We start from the raw sequence: 10,023 nt of genomic DNA, 5'->3' as shown, positions 1-10,023 counted from the left end.
CTACAGGCGCCCGCCACCATGCCCGGCTAATTTTTTTTTGTATTTTTAGTAGAGACGGGGTTTCACCGTGTTAGCCAGGATGGTCCGGATCTCCTGACCTCGTGATCTGCCAGCCTCGGCCTCCCAAAGTGCTGGGATTACAGAGGTAAGCCACCGTGCCCAGACTGTTATAATATTTTTAAAAATCAAAAAAAGAGAGAGGAGGGAGGGAGGAAGACAGACACCTGATTTGAGTGAAATGTAGAGAGACAGGAGATACGCTTGAAGTGGACCAGGAGCAGACCATAAAGGGCTGCATACATCCTGATAAAAGGCATTAATCTTATTCCATGAGCAACAAAGAGCCTGAGAAGCAGGGGAGCGATGTCATGAGATGTCATTAGATCTTAATGAAGCCATCCTGGCTGCAGCAGGAGAGAGAAATGACCTGAACATGGGGAATCCAGCTGGGAGGTGAGAGCTGATGAGGGCTGAACCAAAGCAGTCACAGATAGATGGAGAGGAAGCAGGCAGGTGGTATTGACAAGGTGGAGTCTTGGAACTTGGTTTTCTGTCTCATATGTGTTCTAGGTACCATTGCTGCGTAACAACCTTTCCACCAAACTTGGTGTAAAACTATAACCATTTTATTATGTTCACAAATTCCATGGGTCAGGAATTCAGACAGGACTCAGCTGCGGTGGCTGGTCTGTGCTTCACAATATCTGCGGTCTCAGCTGAGAAGACCAGAATGGCTGGTGCTGGGGTTAACTTGGAACAGCTGGGGGGCTGAAATTACCAGGTGGCTTTACTCATACATCTGATGCCTGAGCTGGCAGGACCCAAAGGCTGGGTTCAGCTGGGGCTGAAGACAGACACACCAACGTGTGACCTCTCCATGTGGCTTGGACCTCTCTCAGCAAGGACACTGGGCTCTGTGAGGGAACACCCAAAAGATGCATATGAAAATAGGAAGGGGACACAGTGGCTCACACCTGTGATCCCAGCACTTTCGAAGGCCAAGGCTGGAGGATCGCTTGAGCCCAGGAGTTCGAGACCAGCCTGGGCAAGATAACAAGACTCCATTTCTATAAAAAATAAGAAAAAAATACTAGCCAGGTGTGGTGGCAATTACCTGTAGTCTCAGCTACTCAGAAGGCTGAGGCAGGAGGATCGCTTGAGCCTGAGAGGTTGAGAATGCAATGAGCTATGATCTCACCACTGCACTCAGCCTGGGTGACAGAGCGAGATCCTGTCTCAAGAAAAAAAAAAGAGAGAGAGAAAGAAAAGGAAAGAGGGTGTTCAAGAGAACAAGGGGGAAGTTGCATATCTGTTCAGCATCCAGCCTGGGAGGGAAGTAACATAGAAAGTCACTTTCACCACACTCTATTGGTCAAAATAGTCACAAGGTCACCAGATTCCAAGGGAGAGGACCTCTACCCCACCTCTCCATGGAAGGAGTGTCAGAGAATTTGGTACCATATTTTATTTTATTTTTATTTTTATTTATTTTTTGAGATGGAGTTCTGCTCTTGTCACCCAAGCTGGAGTGCAGCGGCATGATCTCAGCTCACTGCAACCTCCGCCTCCTGGGTTCAAGTGATTCTCCTGCCTCAGCCTCCCGAATAGCTGGGACTACAGGTGTGCGCCACCACACCCCGCTAATTTTTGTATTTTTAGCAAAGACGGGGTTTCACCATGTTGGCCAGGCTGATCTCGAACTACTGACCTCAAGTGATCTGCCGCATGCCTCAGCCTCCCAAAGTTCTGGTATTACAGGCATGAGCCACCACGCCTGGCCCATGTCACCCTTGATGCCTCTCTTCCTGCTACCACCCCCCCACCAACCCCAACCAATTCATCACCAAGTCCTATGGTGTTATCCATCAATGATATATATTGTATCATCCTACGGCCCTTCATCTCCCCCGCCCTCACCTTTGCCAGGGTCCCATAACCTCCCACCTGTAGCAGCCTCCACTCATCCCCTCACCTTTGCCAGGGTCCCATAACCTCCCACCTGTAGCAGCCTCCACTCATCCCCTCTCCCACCTACTCTCTGCAGAACAGCCCAAGTAATTTGAACATGCAGCTCACATCACTCCCCCATGAAGACTCCTCTGAGCACTGCGTCAGGAGCAACCTCCAAGGCCCCGCAAGGTCTGAGCCTACTTCTCCTCCCTTCAGTCCCTGGGTTCCACCCACGTGGGTCTTCCTTCATTTTTCTCAACCACTCTAAGTCTTTCTGCCCAGGATCTTTGTATAGGTTGTTTCTTCTGCCTGGGACATCCCTCCTCCCACTCCTCATGTGACTGTCACCTTTTCATCCTCCAGGGTCTTATCTTAAAAGTCTCTTTCCAGCCGGGTGCAGTGGCCCACGCCTGTAATCCCAGCACTTTGGGAGCCCGAGGGGGGTGGGGGTTGGATCACGAGGTCAGGAGTTCAAGACCAGCCTGGCCAAGATGGTGAAACCCATCTCAACTAAAAATACAAAAATTAGCCAGTCGCGGTGGCAGTGGCCTGTAATCCCAGCTACTCGGGTTGGGGCGAGATCATTCAGCTACTTAGGAGGCTGAGGCAGGAGAATCACTTGAACCTGGGATGCGGAGGTTGCAGTGAGCCAAGATCATGTCACTGCACTCCAGCCTTGGTGACAGAGTGAGACTCTGCCTCGAAAAAAAAGTCTCTTTCCCTGAGAGATTTCCCAGCTCCACCATTGTTACTTCAGTCCCCCATGTTCTTAACACTATTGTAAATATTTTTGCTTTTTTTTTTTTTTTTTTTTGAGACAGAGTCTCACTCTGTCGCCCAGGCTGGAGTCCAGTGGCGCCATCTCGGCTCACTGCAAGCTCCACCTCCCGGGTTCACACCATTCTCCTGCCTCAGCCTCCCGAGTAGCTGGGACTACAGGCGCCCGCCACCATGCCCGGCTAATTTTTTTTTGTATTTTTAGTAGAGACGGGGTTTCACGGTGTTAGCCAGGATGGTCTGGATCTCCTGACCTCATGATCTGCCAGCCTCGGCCTCCCAAAGTGCTGGGATTACAGGCATGGGCCATCGCGCCCAGCCTATTTTTGTCTTTTTAATTGTTTGATGTCTGTCTCTTCTACTGAAATTCAAGCTTCCTGTGAGCAAGGACTGAGTCCGTCTTGTTCTCTGTATCCTCAGCACTCAGCACCATGTCTAACACATCATAAATATTTATTGGACAAATGAATGACAATAACTCCTGGGCTTCCAGCTTGGGTGATTACAGGAGGAGGAGCCAGTTGATCACCCACTTTAGTCAATAGGAATGACACATTTTGGCCACCTCTTTCTCAGATTTATCTTTTTGTTTGTTTGTTTGTTTGTTTGTTTGTTTGTTTGTTTGAGATGGAGTCTGTCGCCCAGGCTGGAGTGCAATGGCACAATCTCGGCTCACTGCAACCTCCGCTTCCTGGGTTCAAGCGATTGTCCTGCCTCAACCTCCCTGGTAGGTGGGATTACAAGTGCTCGCCACCATGCCCAGCTAATTTTTGTATTTTTAGTAGAGATGGAATTTCACCATGTCGGCCCAGCTGATCTCGAACTCCTGACCTCGTGATCCACCTTCCTCGGCCTCTCCAAGTGTTGGGAATACAGGTGTGAGCCACCGCGCCTGGCAGATTCATCTTTGATTAGTTTTAGGAGTTTTTCAGGCAGGGCAGGTGGATCTGACCTGGGGCAAAGGGATAAGGAACGCTGTGAATTGTGGAGTTAGGGGGTCACTGGGAAGAAGGCCGAAGAAGGAAGGCCAAGAAAAATGGCTTAGAACATTTCTTCATTCATTGGGAGACCTGCCATGTGCCAGCCAGAGTCCCTGCCCTCAAGGAGTTCTCAGTCTGCCGGGAAGCAGAAGGGTCCCACGCAGAGAGCCTCCATGCTGTGACGCGGCTGTGCTAGAGGCGGGGGAGCCCAGGCAGCCCTCAGCGGGCAAATGCACCTGGGGCTTCTCCCCAGGTCTCTTCTCCCAAGGCTGAGCCTTGACTGCAGGCTCCACCTGCCTCCCCAGCCAAAAAGGTAAAGTCCCTGCACTGGCATCCCCAGCCTGCCTTAGGAGCCCTGCCAGAGATGGGGTAGTGAGGGGCAAGGAATAGTTCCTCCAGGTGAAAACCGATAATAAGGCCCTAATAGTCACTGACTCGTGCTCGGCAGACCCCAGCGCTGATCTAAGCGCTGGCGTGTATGAACTCATCGCACCCTCCCAACCAGCCCAGGAGGTATCAGAGGAGTAAGGTTGGATATCATCAGCACAAGTCTCCTAAAGGTCACCCCACTGATGACAGGCCTAGAGGGTTCACACTGCAGAGATTTGAGGTAGACATATGGAGGCACTTCCCGACCGCAAGAACCGTGAGAATCTGAAATAATGTACCCTTCAGAGCACACGATTGTCTGGAACAAACTCAGACGGTGCATGGGGGAGAGGGGGATGGGCAGCAGATGACCTCACTCACTCCAATGTCCTGAGCGCCTTACCCCGCCAGGCGCTGACCTCAGACTGGTGGAGGGGACAGATGGGGCGAGATCATTCAGTACAGTGTGCGCCCAGGGCTGGAGCGAACGTGTCCGGGGACAGGGAGGGAGGCGCCGCTTGCAGGGGTGTGGGGACTCTTGGAAGGTTTCCAGATGTCGCCCGATCCTTTAACCTCAACCCGAGATGTGCAGCGCGCGAGATCGGTCGACGCCCTTCGCCTCCCGCAACGCCGCTGTGCGGTTGGGGGTGGTGCGGTCCCTCTGCCGCCAGCGTAGCCCGCGAGCCGTCACTTCCTGTGGGCTGGGCTGAGCCGGGCTGCGCGCAGAGGTGGGGGATGCAGGCTGGGGGTGAGCAGCAGCGACGGTGCCATCGGCTGTCGCATCGGCGTCCTCAGCCCCGCCCCGCGCCTAAGCGGCGCTCGCTGGGAGGGCCTGGCCATCTTCGCGCGGTGGCCGGGAGCTCCCGGGGTCCCCTGCCTGTGCCCCGTTCCCCCATCCAGAACCTGGGCTGGAGGTGCTAGGGAGCTCTGGGAGCCTGGGCTGCACGCAGGGAAGTGCTCTCGGCCGCCGGGGTCACAAGACTCCAGGGCTTCACAGTGCCCAAGGCTTGGTGGGCATCGAGCCCACCGGGGAATCTTTGCCATCAGCGCCGTGTTTTGATGCCCGCGGCAAGGAACACCACGAAATAGGTTTCCTGACACTCAGGTGAGGTGCCAGGTCCTGGGTTACCAAGGTCAGGTCAGGTGGTCTGTACTTGCCACCCCTGGGTCGGCTCTCTACCCTGCTTGACTACATCACAGGAAAAGGCTTGAACTGGATCCGGGGCTTGTTGACCTGTAGCTCATGGAGGCTGAAGAATTTCCTCCTTGAAGGCAGATCTGATTTTCCTCCTCACGGAAGAGTTTAGGCCAGCCATAGGGTGTTTTTCTTCTATTTATGTTATGTTATGTTATGTTATGTTATGTTATGTTATGTTATGTTATGTTATGTTATGTTATGCTATTTTATTTTATTTTAGAGACAGACTCTCACTCTTGCCCAGGCTGGAGTGCAGTGGGGCCATCTCAGCTCACTGCAACCCCTGCCTCCCGGGTTCAAATGATTCTCCTGCCTCAGCCTCCTGAGTAGGTGGGATTACAGGCGTGCACCACCATGCCTGTCTAATTTTTGTATTTTTGGTAGAGATGGGGTTTCACCGTGTTGGCCAGGCTGGTCTAGAACTCCTGAGCTCAAGTGATCCGCCCGCCTCAGCCTCCCAAAGTGCTAGGATTATAGGCGTGACCCACTGTGCCTGGCTTCTTCTTCTTTAGTAAATAAACTATTTTATCAAAGTATAATATATCTTCAGAATAGTGCACACATCTTAAGTGTACAGGTAGGTGAATTTTCACAAAGTGAACACACCTGTGTAACCAGCACCCAGCTCAGGAGATAGAATTCTCCTGAATGGGAGTTAGTGTTTAATGGTACAGAGTTTCAGTTTTACAAGATGAAAATAGCTACGGAGATGGATGGTGGTGATAGTTGTACGTTATAAATGTATTGAATACCACTAAACTGTACACTTAAAAATGTTAAATGGTAAATCTTATGTGTGTTTCACCACAATCGTAAAAAAAAAAAAAAAAAAAAAAAGATCAGCTGGGTGTGGTGGCACAAGCCTGCAGTCCCAGCCATTTAGGAGGCTAAAGCAGGAGGATCACTTGAGCCCAGGACTTTGAGGTTACAGTGAACTATGATTATGACACTACACCCCAGCCTGGGACCCCATCTCAAAAATAAGTTTAAAAAATTTTAGAAAAAGATTCCCAGCCACTTAGAATTCTCCACATGCCTTCCCAAAGCCAAACACTATCTTGATTCATTTTGCCAGTTTTTAACTTTATTATTATTTATATTTTATAGAGACACAGGGTGGCTGTGATGCCCAGGCTCGTCTCAAACTCCTGGCCTCTAGTGATCCTCTTGCCTCACCCATCCGAGTAGCTGGGATTCCAGACACATGAACTTTATTTTTATTATTTATTTATTTTTTTTTTTTTTTGAGACAGAGTCTCGCTCTGTCACCCAGACTGGAGTGCAGTGGCGCAATCTCGGCTCACTGCAAGCTCCACCTACCCGGTTCACGCCATTCGCCTGCCTCAGCCTCCTGAGTAGCTGGGACTACAGGTGCCTGCCACCACGCCCAGCTAATTTATTTATTTTTTTTTTAGTAGAGACGGGGTTTCACCGTGTTAGCCAGAATGGTCTCGATCTCCTGACCTCGTGATCTGCCTGCCTCGGCCTCCCAAAGTGCTGGGATTACAGGCGTGAGCCACTGCACCTGGCCATGAACTTTATATAAAATGGAATCATGCAGTGCTGTGATAGAATCATAACCACTAAAGATATCCACATCCTAACCCCCAGAATCTCTGAATATGTTACCTTGCCCAACATAAGGGACTTTGCAGATGTGATTTAGTTAAAGACATTGAGACAGGGAGATTATGCTGTATTATTCAGTGTGCCCAGTTTAAGCAGAAGAGTCCTTTATAAGAGGGAGGTGGAAAAGGTAAGAGTGGTGGGATGTGAAAAAGACTCCACCTTCTGTTGCTGACTTTGAAGATTGACAAAGAGGCCATGAGCCAAGGACTATGGGGTGGCCTCTAGAAGGTGCAAAAGACAAGGAAACAGATACTCCCCTGGAACCTCCAGAAGGAACACAGCTTCTACCAATGCTTTGACTTTAGCCAGTGATCCTTGTCAGACTTCTACAGAATTATAAAATAATAAATTTGTGTTGTTTCAAGCCCATTAAATTTGGGGTCATTTGTTACAGAAGCAATAAGAGACAAATACAGGTATTTACTCTTTGTGTCTGGCATCTTTCACTCAACTTTTTTTTTTTAGCCAAGCCCATGACAGTGGATCATTGTATTTGTACTATATAACATTCCATTACATGAACATGCCACATATTCTTCGTCAACTGTTGATGGACATTTATGTTGTTTCCAGTGTGGGTGCTTATGAATACTGTGGCTATGAACTTTCTTGTACATGTCTTTGGGATAAGGTATGTGCATATTTCTCTTGCACATATATAGGAATAGAATTTCTGGGTTATAGGGTATGCATGTATAGTGGCTGCTGTGATGTATCCCCAACTCTTTCAGAACGAAAGGACCTATTCCCTTAGCTGCTGGGAGGACCCCTGGCTGGCAGTCCCAGCTGCCAGGCCTCTGTGCAAACTAGTCTCAGCTGAAAAGAACTTATTTGGCCAAGGTCAACATGCCTCCTAGGAACGACCTGCGTCATTCAATGACTGGTTGATATGTAAGGGTGGGGGATATAAAGGCCCCCTCCCCCACTGATACTTGGAATAGCTTTGAAGGGTCACCCCGGATTCAAAGTTCTTCAGGGATCAGAGGAGGCTGTTGCAGAGGCTACATACCAACCCAGCTTCTCCCCCACCAACCCTGCTTCCCTCCCTTTCCTGCAGGTGTTGATCATGAGAGCACTCCCTAGTCAACTTCCTTTCTTTTTTCTCCCTCTAATCCAATATGATTGATATCCCTAATCAACTTCCTGCATGCTAATCTCCATCTCAGGATCAGCTGCCTGGGAACACAACCTACAACAGCTTACGTTATTCAGCTTTCATGGTTATCAAGCAGTCTTTTTTTTTTTTTTTTCCGAGATGGAGTCTTGCTCTATCGCCCAGGCTGGGTGCAGTGGCGCAATCTCAGCTCACTGCAACTTCCGCCTCCCAGGTTCAAGCAATTCTCCTGCCTCAGCCTCCCGAGTAGCTAGGACTACAGGCATGTGCCACCATGCCCAGCTAATTTTGTATTTTTAGTAGAGACAGGGTTTCACCATGTTTCCCAGGCTGGTCTTGAACTCCTGACCTCAAGCGATCCACCCGCCTTGGCCTCCCAAAGCGTTGGGAATTACAGGCATGAGCCACCACGCCCGGGCAGTTTTCTAAAGTGGTTGTCGTCCTATGTATTCCCTCCAGCAGGGTGAGAGAGTTCCAGTTGCTCAACATTCTTGCCAATACTAGGTATTTTTTGTCTTTTTTTTTTTTTTTTTGAGACAGGATCTTGCTCTGTCACCCAGGCTGGAGTGCAGTGGCATGACCACAGCTCCCTACAGCCTCAACCTCGTAGACTCAAGCAATTCTCCCACCTCAGCCTCCCAAAGTATCTGGGACTACAGCCGTGTGTCACTATGCTCATCTAATTTTTATTTTTAAATTTTTTTGTAGAAATAGGATCTTGCTATGTTGCCCAGGCTGGTCTTGAACTCCAGGCTCAAGTGATCCTCCCAACCTCAGCCTCCCCAGATTGCTGGGATTATAGGCATGAACCACCACGCCTGGCCTTTTTTTTTTTTTTTTTTTTTTTTCCTAAAGCCACTCTGGTGATTGGGTAGTGATACCTCATTGTGGTTTTCATTTGCATTTTTCTGATGGCTAAAGAAGTTCAGTACCTTGTTGCATATTTATTCAGTTATTTGTGTATCCTCTTTTGTGAATTACCTGGTCAAATCTTTTACCCACTTTTCTACTGGGTTGCGTGCCTTTTTCTTATGACTATGCAGATGTTCTTTCTATATTCTGGATACAAGTCATTCGTTGGATATATCACAACATTATTCAGAGATTCTCAACGGCACCACCACATTAGGGTCCCAATAAAAATGAGTTACGTGAATGCTTGAGTCCGAAAACTCCTCTAAGGAAAGAATGCTTGGACAGATGCAAGTGTGTATAGTTTTAATGGGTATAACTGGATATAGGATATGGGTCCCAAGGAAAGGAAAACAGAACCTTGAATGCAGGTAACACACGCTCAAACTTTGCCACTTTCAGCCTGTGGTTTCTAGCCACAAGCACTTAAACACGCAGTTCCCAAAGGCAACTGTAAATTAGTATTCATTCATTCAAAGAATGTCGATGGAAGGTATCAATGACCAGCATGTTGTTTGTTTTTTGTTTGTTTGTTTTTTGAGGCAGAGTCTCCCTCTGTCGCCCAGGCTGGAGTGCAGTGGCGCTATGTTGGCTCACTGCAACCTCTGCCTCCAGGGTTCAAGCGATTCTCCTGCCTCAGCCTCCCGAGTAGGCATGCGCCACCATGCCCAGCTAATTTTTGTATTTTTAATGGAGACGGGGTTTCGCCATGTTGGCCAGGCTGGTCTCGAAACCCCTGACCTCAGGCGATCTGCCCGCCTTGGCCTCCCAAGGTGCTGGAATTACAGGAGTCAGGCATCGCGCCCGACTGGTGAGCAGCCTGTTCTAGGAGGTGAGTAGCCAGCTGTGAAAGAGAAACAATATTCTTGCTTCCAGGAGATCTAGGAGAGACAACAACTTCTAAAATAGCATAATTTTAGACATGAGACATAAACTGAATAGGTCGTAGGGGGAAGTAGGACGAAAGGGTTGATCAAGCAATTCCCAGACCAAGACACCAGGAGGGTCCCGCCCTCGGCCCCGCCTCCAGCTTTGCATACATCTCCTGATTGGTCGGCGGCGGCCGGCCCCACCCCGCGGAGCCGAGCTCCGCA

Source organism: Gorilla gorilla, chromosome 4 (genome assembly GCF_029281585.2).
Source record: "Gorilla gorilla gorilla isolate KB3781 chromosome 4, NHGRI_mGorGor1-v2.1_pri, whole genome shotgun sequence".
NCBI classification, from domain to species: Eukaryota; Metazoa; Chordata; class Mammalia; order Primates; family Hominidae; genus Gorilla; species Gorilla gorilla.
This window is presented reverse-complemented; position numbering follows the sequence as displayed.